Raw genomic sequence first — 23,116 nt, 5'->3', positions numbered from 1 at the left:
GGGGGCCAGGCAGTCTGGGTCGCAGCCCTGTGAGGAGCTGGGTGCTGCCAGGGGAGGGCCCTGCGTGTCACGCACCCACCAGTCTGGGAGGGGTGTGGAGGCCAAGCCATCAGGACACTGGCTTTCTTCGGTGACGATGGCTTCTTCCCCTGTTCCCTGCCATGGCCGAGGCCCTCACGCTGGGTGCCTGGCAGGTGTGAGCAGGTGGCTGCCTCTCAGCCTGAGCATTCGGCCCTGGGAGCCTGGGCCCAGCACAGCTTGTCCACCTGGCCTGACCTGCCCCTAAGCAGTGGGCCTCTGAGTGCTCTTTCCCCGCAGAGCTTCCAGACCTGGGGCTACACTGGCCAGATCCAGGGTCCAGGCCCTTCATGGGGCAGGGGCCTTGACAGGGGGTTGGCATGGACTTCGGATGAGCTGGCCTTGCCCTGGCCCTGGGTGGGGCCTGGGCCCAGTGTTGGGCACCCTGCAGGGGGACTGGACATGGGGCTGACCAGGGGAGGTGGCCATGAGCAAGACGGGCAAGAGCCAGAGGCATTCTTAACAGAACCCCCCAACTGCCACTCACATAGGGCAGGACCCCCAAGGGCCCCATGAGGTCAACTCCTCTCAGGGAAGCAGCTTCCAAAGGGGCTCTGAGCTGCACCCCTCGGACGCCACAGTCCCCCATCCAGTGCACAGATGGGGGCCTCGGGTGCCCTGAGTGACTCTAGGAAGGGGGGTTGGTGTTGGGCTCAGCTCCTCCCTGACTGCAGCTGGTGGGGTGGACCTGTCCTCATTGCTGCCCCTCTACAGTCCCCTGCAGACTGACTCCCTCCAGACCTGTCCTGGGCCCTGTGGCCTCCCTTCCTGCCCACCTGCTGGCTCTGGCGGACAGTGCTGCCCTTCCTCCCACGTGTGTTTGAAAGGGGTTTGGAGAATCCTCTGTAGCCTCGAGTCACACAGGTGTCCCCAAAGAGGGCTTCAGATCTGATGACCATTCACAAGCCTGGGGCCCAACTCAAAGGATGGAAATGACCGGAGCCCAGGCTGGCCCTGCGGGACTCCCAGACTCTCCCCGCTGTTTCTCTGGGTCGGCCTGGAGGGGTCACCACCCACAGAGGCCTGTTTTGCCTGTCCAGGGACACTGGCCATTCACCTGGCCAGGTCCTGGAACTTCGGTCACCTCCCTCTTGCCCTTCTGGCCCTGCCCTCCACCCCCCTCGTCCTGGCCTATGAGCCGTTCCTGCTCAGCCCCAAAGCCTCTCACCCGTGTCCTTCCTGTTATCCCAGCTGGTGAGCTGTGAGCGACCTGACCCACCGCCCTGGGCAGCCAGACCTCCACTTGGGCTCGAGGGAATGTCTCTTCATCCTCTCAGCCACCGGTCACTTGCTGGTCCACCTCAGGGTTTCCACAGGTGCATTTTGTCTTAGTGATTTGGTGGGTGGAGCCACACAACCTCAAACCAGCCACTTGGTGGCAGATGGCACTTGCACCTACTGTGCAGCCACCACCTCTGTCCGGTGCCCAGTTCTCAGTCCAAAGTGAAGCCCCCGCCCCATGAGCAGCCGCGGCCTGAGCCCCCACCCAGGAATGGCAGCTGTGGAGCTGGCCCCACCCTGGGCACTGGCCTTTCAGGACCCTGCCCCCACGGAGTGCACAGTGTGCTGCCCAGAGCAGCTGTCTGCAGGTCCACCCCTGGGTCACAGGCTCGCTCCTTCCTGTGGCTGGATGTTCACCCACTGTGGGGATGGCCCGGCTGTGGTCTACTGATTCCTCATGGGTGGGTGCTGGGCTGTGCCCACCTCGTGGCTCCTGGGAAGGGGGCTGCTGTGCCCAGGTGGTCCCTGCACTTCTCTGAGATGCTGTTCTCAGTACTTGGGGGTTCCTGGTTCCCGGTGCACCTGCTGTGGTTTTCTCTTCTCCATCTCTGTCTTGGGTGCCCAGGTCCTCCTGAGTTGTGCCTGAGTGACTTGCCTAGTCTCCCGGACACAGCCCTGGAGGGCAGGCTCAGGTTCCTCCAGAGTTCTGGCTCAGCACTGCAATGTCTTTCTTTCTTTCTTCATAAGCCTCTGGACCATCATTGTTGGTGACTCCAAATGCCAGAAGTGCATCCTAGCTCATTTAAGTAGAAACAGCACCCACTGAGATGACCCTGGCCCTCGACCCTCTCCAGGATGGGAATCTGGACCACTGGGCTTGAGCCTTCAGAATGCTGGGACCTCCCAGGCCCACCCTAGGAGGGCTTGGGGCCACGGCCGTCACCCTCACTGGCTCAGGACTCACTATCTCAGCACTCTGATGATACCTTGATGTCACCTGGCCTCAAGAGCTTGAGAGAATCCACGTCTGTTTTTCCTACCTTCATTTGCAGTGCTGGGAAGGGACCCCCGCCCAGTGTGCGCTGGCCAGGGCTACCTCTGAGCCACGCCCCACCTCTGAGCCATACCCCAAACCAACTTCTGTTCTCTTGCACCCCCACTAGCTTGGCTGAATTTGCTATGGCAGCCCCTGGAACCTAGGACACACACAGACATGGACACAGAGACACACCAGCACCCAGGCACTGACTCAGAGGCGCACAAACACACACAGATACACAGGGACGTACACACACACACACACTCACCCCCTGAGGCCCAGACCCAGGGCTCTCATGGCGGCTAAACACAGGGTTCAAATGCCCTGTGAAGAAAGCCGCCCCTGCCATCCTGTGGGGCAGGTGAGGACCCTCCTCAGCGCCATGTCCACGGCCCTCTGCGCAGACCCGCTGACCCGGGCTCAGCTCCCCTGGCCCAGGTGGGCAGCAGCAGCCTCCTGAGAGCCCAGGCTGCTGCCTACACCATGCGCCTTCTCAGGCCCTGTTGCTCTCGGGCCCTGTCCTCAGGCTGTGCCAGCTCCTTGAGAGGCTCCTGGCACAGCCACCTTCTGCTTCTCAGCTCTGGGACTCCGCCTTCCCTAGCTGGCCCTCCGTGGTCACAGCCCACAGTGTCTCCCAACCCCACCGCGCTCCACAGTCACTTCTCCTCTGACTCTGGCTCTCCCGCCTCCCTTCACACTCCTGCCGCCCTGGCACACCTGGACGGTGAGGGACACTCTCCCACCACGAGGGGAGGCCCCTGGCAGGCTCAACTTCCTCTGCAACCTTACCCTCCCTCTGCCAGGTGGCCTCACTCATCCACAGGTCACACGCCTGGGCAGCTTTTTATTCTGCCAACCGGAGCAGGGAAACGAATTTCTAGAAAAACGAAATAGAGGGAGGTTCCCAGCCTCAGCCCCCGCGTTGCTGGAGATTCAGCTGATGCAACCGAGCGTCTGTCTGCTCAGGAGCAGTCTGAGGACCTTCCACAGGATGGACTTGGAGCTCCTGCATGACCCCACTGGGTGCATGTCCCCTAAGCTGAGGAGCCACAGCAGGGCAGGGGCTCGGGTGCCGTGGGGTGGGGCATCACTCTCCCATGGAGTAAGAACTAAACAGCAGGGGATTATTCTGGGGTTGGCCTCCACCACAGACATGCCACACACACACACACACACACACACACACACACACACACACAGGCACATACGTGCACACTCAAGCAAAGACACAGAGCTGGAAAGGCTCACTGGGGGCTGCTTGGGAAAGGGGGATGTCCAGCTTCTCAGAATCCTTCCCTGGAAGGCATCTTGTCCCCTCTGCAATCAACAGTCCCCAGGATGACTTTTGTGTGGAGGTGGAGGCTCAACCCCAGCAGGATGGGAGGGGAGCCCATGATCTGCCATTTGAGATCATTCTGCGGCCAGAGGTACATCCACAGGCAGCATTATTGTCCCCATTGTATGGGGGCATTGAGCTCCATCAAGATTAAGTCACCCCCCTTGCACAGAGGGCAATGAGCCCCATCAGGATTAAGGCACCTGTTCAAGGACACCCCTCCCACAGGAGCTGGGATTCACATAATTATTACAAATAATCATAAAGTTTAAAATGTACAATAAGAATTTTAAAATGACCCATCAATCCAACTCTGAGAATCTGCCTCCGGTGACTCCCAAATGTCTTGACCTTTGAGTTTTAGTCAAACTTGGAAATTTGTGTTTGCCTTTTGAATGGCTTTCCTGTTGCCCTCCTGACTGTCTAGAGTCATAGCTGGAAGGACTAACTGGCTAGAGATGAGCTGGTTAGTTCCCCTCCCATGTTTGCAGATGGACAGGAGGTAAGAGAGGGATGGCAGCTGGGACCCCAGACCTCTGCACTCTGCCTCCTGCATCTCAGATCAGTTTGATCTGTTTCCCTCAACCCTAACCTGGAGTTTGTCTTGCAACTAGACCCTTAGCCTTCTCTTCCCTCTTCCTTTTCTTTCCTTCTTATAAGCAGAGGACAGTAAAATTGACCGCAAGAACAATCATACTGAGTTCTTGCTATGGCCAGCAAGGGCTAAATCCTCAGAATAGCTATGGAGAGGGACCTCAATCGACCTGGTTTACAGGGGGAGACACTGAACTTTCCTATTTTTGCAAAGGATGCCCTTGAGATTTTGATAGGGTCGAGTTGACTCTAGATTCCTTGGGCAGTGTGGACGGACACTTAATGCCATTTAGCTGTTTCAGTCCATGAACATGGGATGTCTTTCCAATCGTCTGTGTCTGATTTATTTCAGCAGTGTTTCAGTGTATGCACCTTTCACAGCTGGGATGGGTTTTCTCCCCAGTGTTTTATCCTTTATGATGCCTTTATGGTGACTAGAATCATTTTCATTTTTTTTTCAAATTATTGATAGTTAGTGTATAGACAAATAACGGATATTCTAATTTTGAGTTTTTATTTTGCCACTTTGCTAAGATTGCTTTTATTTCTGACTTTTTTTATTGATAAGGATCTTAAGGATTAAAATCTTGAGGATTTGCTACATTTAGATTATTTCGTCTGTGGACAGAGGTAGTTAATTGTACTATTCCTTTTCAATTTGGATGGCTTTGATTTCTTTTTCTTGCCTAATTGATCTGACTATAAATTCCATACTAGGCTGAACACAGTTGGGAAGAATGGCATCCTGGCCTCGCTCCTGATTTCAGAGGAAGAGCACTTACCCGAGCATGATGTGAGACGGGGCTTTTCACGTGATCCTCACTTCCTTTTGCTCCGACTAGGTTCCGTGTTTTTGTTTTGATCGTTAGGAGGATGGAGCCTGCCCAGTGAATTTCTCTGTCTCTCCTGACTTCACCATGTGTTTTTTGACCTTTATTGTGCTGACATGGTGTGGACGTTCCTGGGTTTTCCTGTGTGGATGTATCCTCATGATGCTCCTGTGACTCAAAAATGTCTGTAAGTGACCTGGATTGGATCCACTTATTTTTATTATTCCACATGTCTAACTGCCCACTAACCCCGTTGCCTAGATTACTGTAGCTTTACCATGAGTTTGAATACCCAGTAGTGTGAATTCCAACTTGGTTCTTCTCTGAGCTTCTTCTGATTCCATTTTGGTTCTCTGTATTTCTACATGAACTTTGTAATCAAGTCATCAGTTGCCACAAAGCAATAACTGCTGTGGGTTTTTGTAAGGATTGTGTTAAATATATATATATATGTGTGTGTGTGTGTGTGTGTGTGTGTGTGTGTGTATCAGTTTGGAGAGAACTCACATCTTAATAATAGCCAGGGTGCAGGGGTTGGGGGGAAGCACTGTAACTCAAAAGGAAAAAAAATGACAAGCTGAGAACTGTGACCTGTAAGTCACATCTCAGGCACAGGGTTCAGGTCTGCAATATATAAAGAGCTCTTAGAAGCTGATAAGAAAAAGACCATCCACACAGTAGAAAATGGAGGAGAAAAGAAAGCATAAGACACTTCACAAAGAAAAAGAAACATAAACTTCCTTAAACACATGGATGTATCACTATTCTCAGGCATAGTGTGACAAAATTGTCAGATCCAAAGCTTTGGAAATACACCCTGAGGCTTGGTAAACACAGCACCACCTGCTGATGGAGTGCAGTCGCCTCCCAGTGAGGCAGGTGAGATGCATCTATCACTATTGCAAACACCCTTACCCTTTGGTCCAAGCCAGAGATTTCAACCCCTAGAAGAACCCCTCCCTGCCACACGAGACAGGCTCCTCCTGACGGCGTCCCCATAGGAACCAAATGTTGGAAATGATCCCGAGTCCCGCAGAGGGAGTCTGATTAAGTCAACCATGGCCATCCACTCAATGAAACATGACGCAGGACTGGGAGAAGGTCAGAAACGGCAGCAGAGGAGGAAGACTCTCATGCACTGATCTGGGAAGATCCCTGCCTAGACCCCGTTGCTGGTCAGGCTGACCCCTGTTGCTCTGTGCCTTGGATGTTCTGCTGGCTTTTGTGACTCCTTGAGAAGTCACATGACCAGTAACAGTTGACGCGGGGGACATTAAGACCATGGAGGGTCAGTATATATTTGCTAGCTCAGCTCAGCACTGACCAGTGGAGGACCCTTGTCAGGCTGCAAGGTAGACATGGCCCAGTGTTCTAGGTGGAATCAAGCCCCGGCCCATTTGGTTTACCTGTAGGGGGCAAACAAGAGGGAGTTCTCCTTTGTCTCTGAGGATCAAGGCCTAATTCATTATGCAGGAAGGGATGGATTTCCTTGGATGCCCACTTTACAGATATGAAAAATGAGGAGTAAGTGGGGTGAAAGAGCAAACAGGGATAGTGGGTGGTGGCCATTCAGACCGCGGACCCCATGTGCCCTCTTCTATAGACCCTGCCGGGGCTGGCCCTGAGCTGCTGGACTTGGACTTGTGCATGACCTGCCCATCCAAGCAGCTGCTCCCAGCTGAGCTCAGGACGTACACCTGTCACCTGCATCCCCTCACTTAACCCCCCTGGAGGCAGCTCCATGGGAACAGGGCTGTGCATGCTCAGTGCTGTATTCCCAGGCCTGCAGAGCAGCGCCTGACACACAGGAGCCATCTGCTGTTCAAAGAGGTCTTGGGTTCACTCAGGCGTGCATGCATACCTCAGGCACCTGTGTGCTGTCCCTGGTGTCTGCAGGCACCTGGAACGTCACAGTGAACCCCTGACGTGCTCCTGCCTCGGATTCATGGCATAATAGGATGACCGTGCACCCTCAGCCACAGACCCTGTACAGTGGGGGCCACCTCTAGCATGAGACCTGGGACCATCAGTGGAGCTCCAGTTGGGGACAGCTACAAACCCAGGGAGCCTCTACTCCAGAGCTGAGGCCACCTCCCCTGCCTGTCCTTGCCCTGCTTCTGGCACCAGACCAGAGTTAGAACCAGCCCCAGAGCAAGAGCCGAGTCGAGGACTGTCCCAGAACTACTGCTCGAGAGGGAGCAGCCCCTGGCACCAGCTGGACACCAGCTCCAGAGCCAGGTGCTCAGCCAGAGCAGGGCTCTCACAGCCCCCACAGCCCCAGCCCAGGGCGAGAGCCAGCCCCTCACACCTTCAGGGCCTGCTCCAGCTCCACAGCTCACACCCCATCCTGACGGCTCCTTTAAAAAATCTTTTTTCCTTTTTTCATTTCATATTCTTTATGGTTAATGACTTTTTTAGGTTTTAAACTTTGCATACAATGAAATCCACCTTTTTTATGTGTTCTAATTAGTTATACATGACAATAGAATGCATTTTGACATATCATACATAAATGGAGTATACTTCTTAGTCTTCTGGTTGAACATGGTGTGGGATTACAATGGTCATGGAATCATATACACACATAGGGTCATAATGTCCATTCATTCTATCATCCTTCCCACCCTCATGCCCCCTCCCCTCCCTCACTCCCCTCTGTCTAATCCAAACTCTATTCTTCCCTAGCCTCCTGCATTGTGAATTAGCATTCACTTATCAGAAAAAAACATTTGGACTTTGTTTCTTTGGGATTGGCTTATTCCACTTAGCATGATATTCTCCAGCTCCATCCATTTACTGGCAAATGCCATAATTTCATTCTTCTTTAAGGTTGAATATATACTGCTAAGAGCCACAGCCAAGTAATATGATGCATGGCATTTTTGGTTGAAAGGTGACGCCAGCTAGCCATTGAGATGATATGATTATGTTAAGATTTGCATTCATATGGATATTGGACTCCTGCTGTTCACTTCGGCCTGTTACAGGACTCCTGGAGAGTTCCCATTGGCTGGGGAAGTGCAGTAGGAGGGAATTCTGGGGGAGGAACTTCCTCTGGGGTTCCGGGAGAACGCCTCGTGAGTGAATCGATCGGCAATCTTCCCGGGCGCGTACGGGGCATTGGTGGCAGTTTCAAAAAATAAAGTTTGTTCCTGCTTGAGTGGCTCATGATTTTGTGCCCAGCCAGACTGCGGCAATTGGTGGCCCGTGTGGGGGATGCCTGAAGCTTGGAGGTGAGTAAAATTGCTCGCCCCTGAGGGAAGGCGAAAGAATGGGTGACCATTTCAAAAAACAATGTGTTCTTGTTTTGATTTATTTTGTTTTTGTTTCAAGCTGCCTATCCCTAAAATTTTCTCAGGCAAACTGGGAAAAATGGTTGGCTCAAGGTTTGAAGTTGTTCGGCCCTAAGAAAGAGGAAATTGATACAACTATTTTTTGTTCCGTTTTTGTTTCATTCTGTTTCGGTTTTGTTTTATGCTATCTTATTGGGTTGCATTACCTTTATAGTAGATTAGAAACTAGTAAAAAACAAACCGAAAGACTGTTAAGTAAATTGTTAGAGGTCCAGACTATGGTAGAAAACATGTTAGGTCAAGCAAAAGAGAAGGTCTGTCGAGCTAGTCAGACAGAGGAAAATTTGAAGAAAGAAAGCTTAGAGGAAAAACAACCATCAGGCGGGGAATTACAACAGGAGGCTGCTACTAACTCCGTTCTATCACCAGAGGGCGTAATTCAACCAACAGCTCCATCTACAGCTGAGCGGCCCTCAACTCCCGTAGTTGATGGACGGAATCCTGAGGCAGGACCCCAAAGATTAGCATTGAGCAGGCAGGAGGGCAACGAATTCACCGTGCTTTAGATTTCAAAACATTGAAGCAATTAAAGGAGGCTGTAACAACCTATGGACCGCAAGCACCCTTCACTGTGAGCATGGTCGAATCCATTACCAACTTAGACATGACGCCAGCAGATTGGGCTAACATGTGTTGATCTGTGCTAAATGGAGGACAATATTTGTTATGGAAGGTTGCCAATGAGAAATTTTGCATAGAGACAGCTAGGCGAAATGCAGCAGCTGGTTACCCTCAAAGAAATCTAGGTATGTTATTAGGAAAAGGACCTTATGAGGGTCAACGGCAACAAATTGAATATGATCCTGGTGTATACACACAAATTGCTGTAGATGCAGTTAGGGCATGGAAAACTTTACAGGGGCATGGAGATTTACAAGGACAATTATCTAAGGTAATACAAGGAACTAATGAACCTTACGCTGAATTTGTAGATAGGCTTATTCTAACAGCTTCTAGAATATTTGGGGATACAGAACAGGCAATGCCATTTATAAAACAACTGGCTTATGACCAAGCAAATCGTTGCTGCAGAGAGGTTATTAGACCATGGAGACATGAAGACTTAAATACATATATTAAATTATGTAGAGACATTAATGAACAAGGGCAAATCTTGGCAGCAGTACAACAGGCTTTAGATGCCAGGCCAAAAACATGCTATAATTGTGATCAAACAGGACATTTTAAAAGGAGTTGCCCCATAGGAGGAGGGTTTAACAAAGCTAGGTATCAAAGGAATAGAATATCGGGTATTTGCCCACGATGCCGTAGAGGGAGACATTGGGATAATGAATGCCGTTCTCAAACCACCATAGAGGGTATTCCGTTATCAAAAAATGGACAAGGACCAAGTGTTTACCCACCTTATCATGGAGAAAGGCATCAGGCTCCATTGCCAAAAAACGGACTGGAGGGCCCAATGCTCCGGGGCCCCAAACCACAAATATATGGGGCAATGGAGGAACCCAGCAGCACCATCAAGGTAGTGCCCAGGACACATTATCCATTAAATCCCTCATCAGACAAACTAGAGGGAGCACAAGGTTGGACATCTGCGCCTCTGCCAGAGCAGTACTAACTCCAGAGATGGGAGTTCAAATCATTCCCACAGGAGTAAAAGGACCTCTTCCCCAAGGAACAGTAGGCTTATTATTGGGACGCAGTTCTTCTACACTAAAAGGACTTAGTCATGGGGTAATTGATCCTGATTATGAAGGTGAAATAAAAATTATAGCTAGTTCTCCAAGAGGTATATCAGTAATCTCACCAGGAGATAGAATAGCACAGTTATTAATAATACCCAACCTACATGATAAATTTTCCAATCGTACTGTAGAAAGAGGTTCCAGGGGATTAGGCTCCACAGGTGTAGATTGGGCTATGCTTTCTTTAAATTTAGATTCTCGCCCCATGCTAAAACTAAATATTCAAGGACATGAATTTAATGGGCTAATGGACACAGGTGCTGACCTTAGCATCATATCTCGTCAAGAATGGCCAAAACATTGGCCATTACAACAAGCCACTCAAACGCTTCGAGGCCTAGGAGTGGCGACTAATCCCCATAGAAGTGCAATGGTATTAGATTGGAAGGATCCTGAAGGATGTGAAGAAACTATACAGCCATATGTATTGGATCATCTTCCTATAAATTTATGGGGATGAGATGTCCTAGATCAATTAGGTTTGACATTAACAAATAACATCAATCAAAATGTGCCCACTATTAGGGCTAGACAAGGTTTTAGGAAAGAAAAAGATTAGGAAAACAAGAACAAGGTATAGCAGCACCAATTCAAATAGATCAAGGAACAGATAGACATGGGTTGGATTTTCAGAAAGGGCCACTGAGACAATCAAAATTACTTGGAAATCAGAAAGACCAGTGTGGGTTCCTCAGTGGTCCATAACTAAAGAAAAGATACAAGTTGCCCATGACCTGGTCAAACAACAATTAGCAGAGGGACATATACAACCTTCTGTATCTTCCCATAATACTCCCATTTTTGTCATTAAAAAGAAGTCTGGTAAATGGAGATTATTGCAAGATTTAAGAGCCATTAATAATGAGATGGTTATTATGGGATCTGCTCAATCAGGGATTCCCCAATTGTCTGCTTTACCAAAAACCTGGTATGTTTTAGCTATAGATATTAAAGATTGGTTTTTTTTTCAATTCCAATTCATCCTGAGGCTAGTCCACATTTTGCATTTACTATCCCTGCACTAAATCATGAAGGTCCTGATCAGAGATATGAATGGAAAGTACTCCCTCAAGGGATGGCTAACAGCCCAACTATGTGTCAAATTTATGTTAACAAAGCAATCCAGCCACTTAGAAATCAAAATCCTGAACTACAAATATTTCACTATATGGATGATGTGTTATTGGCACATAAAGATAAAAACACATTGCTAGAATGTTATGCCACACATACAAATTTATTTAAAAATTATAATCTAGAGATAGCAATAGATAAAGTACAATTAAATCTTCCAATTAATTATTTGGGAGTTCTATTATCCTCAACCATGGTCCATCCACCAAAAATTCAAATACGAGTAGATCAACTCAAATCACTTAATGACTTTCAAAAGTTATGGGGAGACATAAATTGGATAAGGCCTTATCTAGGCATACCAACAGGAGAGTTGGGACCTTTATTTGATATTCTAAAAGGTCCATCAGATCCAAATTCACCCCAAATGTTAACTCCTAAAGCTAGAAATGCATTCAAAATCATTGAAACATATATGGAAAATATGCATTTGGATAGAATTGATATAAGTTTGCCTTTATTATTTATTGTACTACCAACAAAAAATATTCCTACAGGAGTATTTTGGCAAGAAGGTCCATTATTGTGGATACATTTATCTTATTCTCCTAACACTATTCTTACTAGATATCCTGAGGCTGTAGGACAATTAATACTCAAAGGAATAAAAGCAGCAAAGGGAGTGTTTGGGATTTCTCCCAATAAAATTATTACTCCATATACTATGGATCAAATTGATGAGTTAGCTAATGAGTTAAATACTTGGGCAATAATCATGTGTAGAAGTCGGAAAGATGGCGGCGGGAAGTGAGTAAGCCGCTCTGTGCCCCGCGCCGCCGCATCTGAAAAGAGGAGGTAAAGATCATTAAAGGAGATCTGTCGACAAAAACCCAGCACCGTGTCAAGAAAGGGGCCTAGGTGGAGTGAATCCGACACTAATCCAGCCAAGGTGAAGGGAGTCCATCACGACTTCAGCGCGAGCAGTAAGGCTGCAGCCCCAGCTGCACGGCTCTATCGGCCCCATCTTCTTCCCCTCTCCGCCTCTCCGCCTCGCTTCTTTCTCCCCAGCTGTCTCTCCTCCCAAGCTCAGTTTCTAAATTTAGATCTTAATTTCTTTCCCCCACCCCGCCCGCTCTCCTGCGTGTCCGGCACCCGGACCGCGAGGCCCTGAGGCACCGCCTCCTCTCCCCCAACCCGCACCCCCTCCCCGGGGGTCCCGAAGGCCGCTGCTGCCGCCGCCGCTGCCGCCGCCGCTGCTGCCGCCGCAGCCGCCGCCGCCTCCCGCGGAGCACCATAGAGCAGACTCTTCACCGCGCGAATGAGCTGCCGAATTATATGAAACAGCTGATAAGATGAGTGACAATTTAAAATCCAAGTGATCCGAGAACACGCACTGAGCTCTGACCCGCTGAATTCAAACTCCCGGTCACCTGCTTCCCGCAGACAAACAGCTATGACTCGGCATTAATTCATCCGGCTGAAACAACTGGTCAGCCCTTCTCATCATACGAAGGTAAATGCCTACCGAGCCTTCATAAGTAGGGGCCACAGGTTTGAAATGGGGCTTGGGAGAGAAGGACCCACCCGTTGAATTGGTCGCCCGGCAAAGGGAAATGACGTCATCAAACTGCTGCAGAGGAGATAACTTCGTGGAAACAGGTGTGTGATCCCATAGCCTTGCCTCTCCACACATCGGGATAACCTTAAGGGCCCCTCCCAGCTCTCCCGTAAGGGCCCCTCCCAGCTCTCCCGTGAGTGCTACAGCCAGCCCGAGGGAATCAGAGGTGGTGCGGGACCCGCGGAGCGGATTTACCGCTCCCACCAGGGCTGACTGCTGAGGTCTCTTGCACCAGCTACGGGGAAGTGGATACCGGAGGACAAGTAAAATCCGCTGAGGATTCTCAGCCCCAAACTCTACAAACTTAGGGTCTGAGGGAATGGCAAACTGGAAGAGTGTGCCCAGTCGTTCATGAAAACAGGGCTCCCGGGAGCAGCAGACTTGGCATGTAGCCAGTATTGTGGTGAGAGGGGCCTGGCTAGAGAAAAAGTGGGAAGTGACTAGACACAAGAGGAGCCCCTAGACACTCAGGATTGGAGACTCGCCCAGTCTGGGAGGAGCTGCTGCACAGTGATTGGTTCCCGCGTATTGACAGGAGAAACTTGGCCTGGTGGGCACAGCGCCATCTACTGGAAGAGAAGTTAATCAAACTCTAAGACGGCATTTATTAGGTTTTTTTTTTTTTTTTTAATTTTTTTTCTCTTTTTCTTTTCTCTTTTTTTTTGATTTGGGTTTTTCTTTCATTTTCATTTTTTCTCTCTTGTTGTTTTATTAATTTTTAAATTTTTTTTTACAAAATATTTTTTTAATTTTTTTCCTACTAATTTTAATTTAAATTTTTTAAAATTATTATTATTATTTTATTTTTTTCTTTTTTTTTCTTTTTTAGTTCCTATTATTTTTCTTCTGTAGTCTTTTCATTTTTCTTATCCCCCCTTTTTTCCTTGAAATCTACCTGCCTACTCTCATTCTCTTTAGAGACTTCTTCCCTTCCCTTCAAATACCTTTCCTCCCAAGCATCAAATTAATCTATAGGAGTAAACAGTAACTCAGCAGTCAAACAGAACAAGAAGCAACATGAGCAGCTTCAAAAAACAAGGAAGAAAAGGAGTACAAACAATGCAGGACAGCCTAAATATTCAGGAGGACCTAGAGTCATCAGAAAAATGGTCATATAAAGAACTCAAGGAACACCTAAGACAGATGGAATGGAACCTTAAAGAGGATACAAGACAGCAAATTCAAGCAGCGAAAGAACACATTGAGAATGCATTTCATAAACAGATAAAAGAAGAAGTTAAGCATCTTTATCAGGAGATAGAGATTATAAAAAATAATCAAACAATAATTCTAGAAATGAAGGAAACGATAAACCAAATTAAAAACTCAATTGAGAGTATCACTAACAGAGTGGAGCAAGTAGAAACCAGAACGTCAGATAATGAAGACAAAATATACCACCTTGAAAAGAGTCTAGCCAACTCAGAAAGGCTGGTAAAAAATCACGAGAAAAACATCCAAGAGTTATGGGATAACATAAAAAAACCAAACTTACGAGTCATCGGGATAGAAGAAGGTACAGAGATTCAAACCAAGGGAATGAGAAGCCTGCTGAATGAAATAATTACAGAAAACTTTCCAGAAATAAAAAAGGAAACAGATATACAAATTGAAGATGCATACAGGACACCGAGCACACAAAATCACAGTAGACCAACGCCAAGACACATTGTTATGAAGATACCCAATATACAGAACAAAGAGAAAATATTAGAAGCTACAAGAGAAAGGAGACAGATTACATTCAGGGGTAAACCAATAAGGTTAACAACGGATTTTTCATCACAGACACTGAAAGCAAGAAGGTCATGGAACAATGTATTTCAAACACTGAAAGACAATGGATGCCAACCAAGAATTCTGTATCCAGCAAAATTAAGCTTCAGGTATGACAACGAAATAAAAATCTTTCATGATAAACAAAAGTTAAAAGAATTTGCAGCCAGAAAACCAGCATTGCAAAGCATTTTGAGCAAAACACTACAAGAAGAAGAAATGAAAAACAATAACCAAAACCATCAGTGGGAAGTGCCTCAGTAAAGACAGAGGGCGAGGGGAAAGACAATCATGGAGAAACAAACAAAAATTTTTTTAAAAAAAGGATAAACAATCAAACATGGATGGAAGTTCAAACCAGATATCAATAGTAACTCTGAATGTTAATGGCTTAAACTCTCCAATAAAGCGACATAGGCTGGTATCATGGATTAAAAAAACAAATCCAACAATATGCTGCCTCCAGGAGACACATCTGATTGGAAAAGACATACACAGGCTGAAGGTGAAAGGATGGGAAAAAATATACCACGCACACGGTCCTCGCAAGCAAGCAGGGGTGGCCATCCTCATATCGAATAAAATCGACTTCAAGACTAAGTTAATCAAAAGGGATAAAGAAGGTCATTATATACTGTTAAAAGGAACCATTCACCAACAAGACATAACAATTATCAATATTTACGCACCAAATAATGGTGCTGCAACATTCATAAAACAAATTCTCCTCAAATTCAAGAATCAAATAGACCACAACACAATAATTATGGGAGACTTCAACACACCTCTCTCACCATTGGACAGATCCTCCAAACAAAAGTTAAATAAAGAAACTATAGAACTCAATACCACAATCAATAACCTAGACTTAACTGACCTATATAGAATATATCAACCGTCATCAAATGGATATACTTTTTTCTCAGCTGCACATGGATCCTTCTCAAAAATAGACCATATATTATGCCATAGGGCAACCCTCAGTAAATATAAAGGGGTGGAGATAATACCATGCATTTTATCTGATCATAATGGAATGAAACTGGAAATCAATGATAAAAGAAGGAAGGAAAAATCCTACATCACATGGAAAATGAACAATATGCTACTGAATGATCAATGGGTTACAGAAGACATAAAGGAGGAAATCAAAAAATTCTTAGAGATAAACGAAAATACAGACACAACATATCGGAATCTATGGGACACAATGAAAGCAGTTTTAAGAGGAAAGTTCATCGCCTGGTGGTCATTCCTCAAAAAAAGAAGAAACCAACAAATAAATGAGCTCACACTCCAACTCAAAGCCCTAGAAAAGGAAGAGCAAAACAACAGCAAATGTAGCAGAAGGCAAGAAATAATTAAAATCAGAGTGGAAATTAATGAAATTGAAACAAAAGAAACTATTGAAAAAATTAACAAAACTAAAAGTTGGTTCTTCGAAAAAATAAATAAGATCGACAGACCTTTAGCCATGCTAACGAAGAGAAGAAGAGAGAGAACTCAAATTACTAACATACGGGATGAAAAAGGCAATATCACAACAGATGCTACAGAAATACAGAAGACAATTAGAAATTATTTTGAAAACCTATATTCCAATAAAATAGAAGATAGTGAAGACATCGATAAATTTCTTAAGTCATATGATTTGCCCAGACTGAGTCAGGAGGATACACCCAATCTGAACAGACCAATATCAATGGATGAAATTGAAGAAGCCATCAAAAGACTACCAACCAAGAAAAGCCCAGGACCGGATGGGTATACAGCGGAGTTTTACAAAACCTTTAAAGAAGAATTAATACCAATACTTTTCAAGTTATTTCAGGAAATAGAAAAAGAGGGAGCTCTTCCAAATTCATTCTATGAGGCCAACATCACCCTGATCCCGAAACCAGACAAAGACACCTCAAAGAAAGAAAACTACAGACCAATATCTCTAATGAACCTAGATGCAAAAATCCTCAATAAAATTCTGGCGAATCGAATACAAAAACACATCAAAAAAATAGTGCACCATGATCAAGTAGGATTCATCCCTGGGATGCAAGGATGGTTCAACATACGGAAATCAATAAATGTTATTCACCACATCAATAGACTTAAAGACAAGAACCATATGATCATCTCGATAAATGCAGAGAAAGCATTCGACAAAGTACAGCATGCCTTTATGTTCAAAACATTAGAAAAACTAGGGATAACAGGAACTTACCTTGACATTGTAAAAGCTATCTATGCTAAGCCTCAGGCTAGCATCATTCTGAATGGACAAAAGTTGAAGGCATTCCCTCTAAAATCCGGAACAAGACAGGTATGCCCTCTATCACCACTTCTATTCAATATAGTTCTCGAAACACTGGCCAGAGCAATTAAACAGACGAAAGAAATTAAAGGCATAAAAATTGGAAAAGAAGAACTTAAATTATCACTGTTTGCAGATGACATGATTCTATACCTAGAAGACCCAAAAGGGTCTACAAAGAAACTACTAGAACTAATAAATGAATTCAGCAAAGTGGCAGGATATAAAATCAACACGCATAAATCAAAGGCATTTCTGTATATCAGCGACAAAACTTCTGAAATGGAAATGAGGGAAAACACTCCATTCACAATATCCTCAAAAAAAATAAAATACTTGGGAATCAACCTAACAAAAGAGGTGAAAGATTTATACAATGAAAACTACAGAACCCTAAAGAGAGAAGTAGAAGAAGATCTTAGAAGATGGAAAAATATACCCTGTTCATGGATAGGCAGAACTAACATCATCAAAATGGCGATATTACCAAAAGTTCTCTATAGATTTAATGCAATGCCAATCAAAATCCCAAAGGCATTTCTTGTAGAAATAGATAAAGCAGTCATGAAATTCATATGGAAAAATAAAAAACCCAGAATAGCAAAAGCAATTCTAAGCAGAAAGTGTGAATCAGGTGGTATAGCGATACCAGATTTCAAACTATATTACAGAGCAATAGTGACAAAAACAGCATGGTACTGGTACCAAAACAGGCGGGTGGACCAATGGTATAGAATAGAGGACACAGAGACTAATCCACAAAGTTACAACTATCTTATATTTGATAAAGGGGCTATAAGCATGCAATGGAGGAAGGATAGCATCTTCAACAAATGGTGTTGGGAAAACTGGAAATCCATATGCAACAAAATGAAACTGAATCCCTTTCTCTCGCCATGCACAAAAGTTAACTCAAAATGGATCAAGGAGCTTGATATCAAATCAGAAACTCTGCGTCTGATAGAAGATAAAGTTGGCTCCGATCTACAGATTGTGGGGTCGGGCTCCAAATTCCTTAATAGGACACCCATAGCACAAGAGTTAACAACTAGAATCAACAAATGGGACTTAATTAAACTTAAAAGTTTTTTCTCAGCAAAAGAAACAATAAGAGAGGTAAATAGGGAGCCTACATCCTGGGAACAAATTTTTACGCCTCACACTTCAGATAGAGCCCTAATATCCAGAGTATACAAAGAACTCAAAAAATTAGACAATAAGATAACAAATAACCCAATCAACAAATGGGCCAAGGACCTGAACAGACACTTCTCAGAGGAGGATATACAATCAATCAACAAGTACATGAAAAAATGCTCTCCATCTCTGGCAGTCAGAGAAATGCAAATCAAAACCACCCTAAGATACCATCTCACTCCAGTAAGATTGGCAGCCACTATGAAGTCAAACAACAACAAGTGCTGGCGAGGATGTGGAGAAAAGGGTACACTTGTACATTGCTGGTGGGACTGCAAATTGGTGCGGCCAATTTGGAAAGCAGTTTGGAGATTCCTGGGAAAGCTGGGAATGGAACCACCATTTGACCCTGCTATTGCCCTTCTCGGACTATTCCCTGAAGACCTTAAAAGAGCATGCTACAGGGACACTGCCACATCGATGTTCATAGCAGCACAATTCACAATAGCTAGACTGTGGAACCAACCCAGATGCCCTTCAATAGATGAATGGATAAAAAAAATGTGGCATCTATACACAATGGAGTACTATGCAGCAATAAAAAAATGACAAAATCATAGAATTTTCAGGGAAATGGATGGCACTAGAGCAGATTATGCTTAGTGAAGCTAGCCAAACCCTAAAAAACAAATACCAAATGTCTTCTTTGATATAATGAGAGCAACTATGAACAGAGCAGGGAGGAAGAGTAAGAAGAAAAGATTAACATTAAATAGAGACTTGAGATGGGAGGGAAAGGGAGAGAAAAGGGAAATTGCATGGAAATGAAGGGAGACCCTCATTGCTAAACAAAATTACATATAAGAGGTTGTGAGGGGAATGGGAAAATAAACAAAGAGAGAAATGAATTACAGTAGATGGGGTAGAGAGAGAAGTTGGGAGGGGAGGGGAGGGGGGATAGTAGGGGATAGGAAAGGTAGCAGAATACAACAATTACTATTAGGGCATTATGTAAAATTGTGGATGTGTAACCAATGTGATTCTGCAATCTGCATTTGGGGTAAAAATTGGGAGTTCATAACCCACATCAATCTAATGTATGAAATATGATATGTCAAGAGCTTTGTAATGTTGTGAACAACCAATAAAAAAAATAATCATGTGTAAATCTAATGTTTCATTTGATAATCACTTACCATCTAATCCTTTGTTGTCTTTTTGGTCTAAGCATCCTGTAGTTTTTCCAAAAATGACAAGAAAAACCCCTATCATGAATGCTCCAAATATATTCACTGATGGGTCTAATAATGGTACAGCAGCAGTAGTTACCCCTGATCAAACTTTTACATTTTTAGTACCCAAACAATCAGCTCAAAAGGTAGAGCCTAATGCAGTATTACAAGCTTTTATGATGTTTAAAGATTCTGTATTAATTTATTTTCTGATAGTCAGTACGTAGTTAATGCTATAGTATCCCTTGAAGATGCTGGTAGGATTTCCCCTTCGTCTACTGTTTTCTCTTTGTTTTCCACTATACAAAGTCTAATCTGGGACAAAAAAGATCCATTCTTTATAGAACATATCAGGGCACATACAGGATTGCCTGGAGCCCTTAGTTTGGGCAACACATGACATACATATTTTCTCCACAATAGAAGAAGCTATAAATTTTCATAAAAGGTTCCATGTCAATGCTAATACTTTACAAAAGCGTTTTAAAATAACTAAAGAACAAGCCAGACATATAATAAAACAATGTCAAAATTGTGTGACATTTTTACCACAAGTTAATCTTGGAGTCAATCCTAGAGGACTGATACCTAACCATATTTGGCAGATGGACGTCACACACTTGCCAGAATTTGGAAAATTAAAATATTTGCATGTTACAGTTGATACTTCTTCCGGATTTTTGATGGGCTCCCTTCATGCCAGAGAAAAAACTAAAGATGTTATAGCTCATTGCTTACAAAATTTTGCCACTGTGGGCGTTCCAAAACAGTTAAAAACAGATAATGGTCCTGGTTATGCTTCTACCTCTTTTAAACAATTTTGCTCATCATTTGGCATTACTCATATAACAGGAATTCCATACAATCCACAGGGACAAGGCACAGTTGAAAGAGCTCATCAAACTATTAAAATGCACTTATTAAAACAAAAGGAGGGAATTGGAAAGGGGTATATATCCCCCAAAGATAAACTTAAAATAACCCTTTTTACTCTAAACTTTTTAAATTTGGATTCATCAGAGCTTAGTGCTGCGGAAAGACATTTGTATCCAAAAAATGTACATAAGCCTAAGGTACTTTGGAAGGATATTCTAACAGGACAATGGAAAGGGTCTGACCCAGTGATCATCTGGAGTCGGGGTTCTGTTTGTGTTTTTCCACAGGGAGAACAGCAGCCAATTTGGATTTCAGAGAGACTAACCAAAACAATTTCTACAGACCAAAAAGAAGATGATTTGACTCAAATCCATAACAGCTGATATCCAGAGCTCCAGCTTGGCTATTCTTACATCTTTGACAGTGATTAACCAGGGTGCTTTTTTCAATATCTATTTTATTATTGCTTTTTCCCACATCATAGAGTTCTATTTTATTTTTGAGCTCATACAGACCTAGGTTAATGTTTTTCTGATCAGTTTTATTTTTTGACTGTGGAGTTTTTAAACATTGCAATGGAGATTTCACCTAGGTAAAGCTACAAGGCCTTTACTATTGTCTTATGTGTTGTATGTTACGTGTGCACACTTCTGTTTTGTGTTGTATGTCTGTATGTGTGTATGTCCATATATCATATATGAGGAGCGCTCATGAATAAATGGATCCAAATTTTTTTTTTATTATTCACGTGATTTTAATGGTTTAATTTAAATTGGGTAAACAGCTGTTGAGGATTGTTTTAATATGTGTACAAATAAGCAGGTTAACAGATCTGTTTGTTTACTTTCACCTTTCCTTTTCATTATATTTAATAATTCTGTTCAGGATAATGTAAATTGTTCAAAAAATTGTTTTCTTAGTACCTGTTGGAATGTTACATAATTTTTTTTAGCATCATTGTCAGAATTCCTATCTTCATACCAGTGCCGGTGAAGACAAGATGAAACCAAAAATGCCATGCATCATATTACTTGGCTGTGGCTCTTAGCAATATACCACAATTTCTTTATTCATTCATCTATTGAGGGACACCTAGGTCAGTTCCATAGTCTAGCTATTGTGAATTGAGCTGCTATAAACATTGATGTGGCTGTATCACTGCAATATACTGATTTTTTTTAAAGATGGACACAATATCTTTATTTTATGTATTTATTTTTTATGTGGTGCTGAGGATTGAACCCAGTACCTCCCAAGGCGAGGCAAGCGCTCTGCCGCTGAGCTATAACCCCAGCCCCTAGTATGCTGATTGTAAGTCCTTTGAATATAAACCAAGGAGTGGGATAGCTGGGTCAAATGGTGGTTCCATTCCCAGTTTTCTGAGGAATCTCCATACTGCTTTCCATAGTGGTTGCACCAATTTGCAGTCCCACCAGTAGTGTATGAGTGGACCTTTTCCCCACATGCTCACCAATGCTTATTATTGCTTGTGTTCTTGATGATTGCCATTCTGACTCGAGTGAGATGATCTTAGTGTAGTTTGATTTGGAATTTCTCTAATTGGTAGAGACGTTGAACATTTTTCACATATTTGTTGGCTGGAAGTCCACCCTTTGAATCATTCTAAACCATATATTCCCCTTGCACTAACTCCATTCTGAAGGCCGTGCTGCCGTCAGCCCTGTCCCCAGCCCAGCTCTGGAATTGCGTCCAGTGCTAGAGCGAGCTCGGGGCTGGGGGCAGTTCTGTCCTTGGAGTGGAACAGCCTCCCAAGGGAAGACTGTCCCTGTGGCTCCTCCGGGAGGTGGGGTCATGTTGGGCTTTGAGGTTTGGGGCTGACTTTGTTGCTCTCCTCAGTCACTGTGCCCACGGTCACGTAGGCCAGTGTCAGCCGAGACTCCAGGAGAGCCAGGGTGGGGGTGGGGACCAGGGAGGCTCTCTTTCTAGAGGGGTGACAAGAGACCACCCTCCCTTCACCCCGCCTCTGAGTCAGGCCCCTGTGGGATCCCATGAAGCCCCCGCTGAGGCAGGAGCCCTGTCAGGACCTGAGCTCTGTCTGCAGCCCTGACACAGATGTCTCCCCAGCCCTCCCCTCCCAGTGCCTTCCCAAATGCTCCTGCCCAGGGCCCAGCATCTCCCCAAGCCACTCAGGGACAACACCTGGCTGACAGGCCTATTGGAGGCTGTGTACTTGGGCTATGACCCCTGCAGGGCCCAAGGTCGGCTCCCCTCCCCTCCCAGCAGGCAATTGCCAGACCCCTCAGACATGACCAAGCCCGAGGGGCTGCTGAAAGAGTCCATGAGGAATCAGGTGGGATCAGGAATGGGGACAGAGGGCTGCAGCAGGAGGGTGCCCAGGCAAGAAGGGTGGCTGAGGAGGGAGGTGGCTCAGGAGGTTCAGACCCAAGTGGCTGCTGTGGCAGGAAGAGAAGGGAGCATCAGGGTTGGGGGCAGACAGAGCTCTTCCTTCCCCAGCTGCCGTCGGTGCCTGGGCAGCCGTGGGCCCTGGAGCCAACCCAGCACCCAGGACGAGCGGGTCCCTGAGCATCGTGGTGGACCAGGTGGAAACAAGAGCAGGGAGGACCCCGAGCTGCCCCATGGTGGCAAGAGGGAGGACTTTCCAAATGTCCTTAAACTCCCAACTGGGGAGAGTGGAGTCCCTTTTGAGGGGCCTGAAGGGAGTAGAAGGACTCCAACTCCGGAACACAGGACTCTGGTTCTTTGGTTCCCAGGTGGTCACTTCCACAGAAACACTGGGGGATGCAGGTTTCTGTGGAAAACAAGAGAAACACAGGATGAGAAACGATGAGTCTCTGAAAGGACACAGATGCCATCATCTTAGACCCCGCCCACTGGCCCACCCAGCCTCACAGTCAGCTCCTCCAAGGGGAAGGTCAGGAGGTCCTGGGCTTGCAGGGCAGACAGCAGGCCCAGCAGC

Source organism: Spermophilus citellus, assembly GCF_964194105.1.
Source record: "Spermophilus citellus genome assembly, chromosome: 2".
Taxonomy (NCBI): Eukaryota; Metazoa; Chordata; class Mammalia; order Rodentia; family Sciuridae; genus Spermophilus; species Spermophilus citellus.
The sequence above is the reverse complement of the archived record's forward strand: the minus strand, read 5'-3'. Positions refer to the sequence as shown.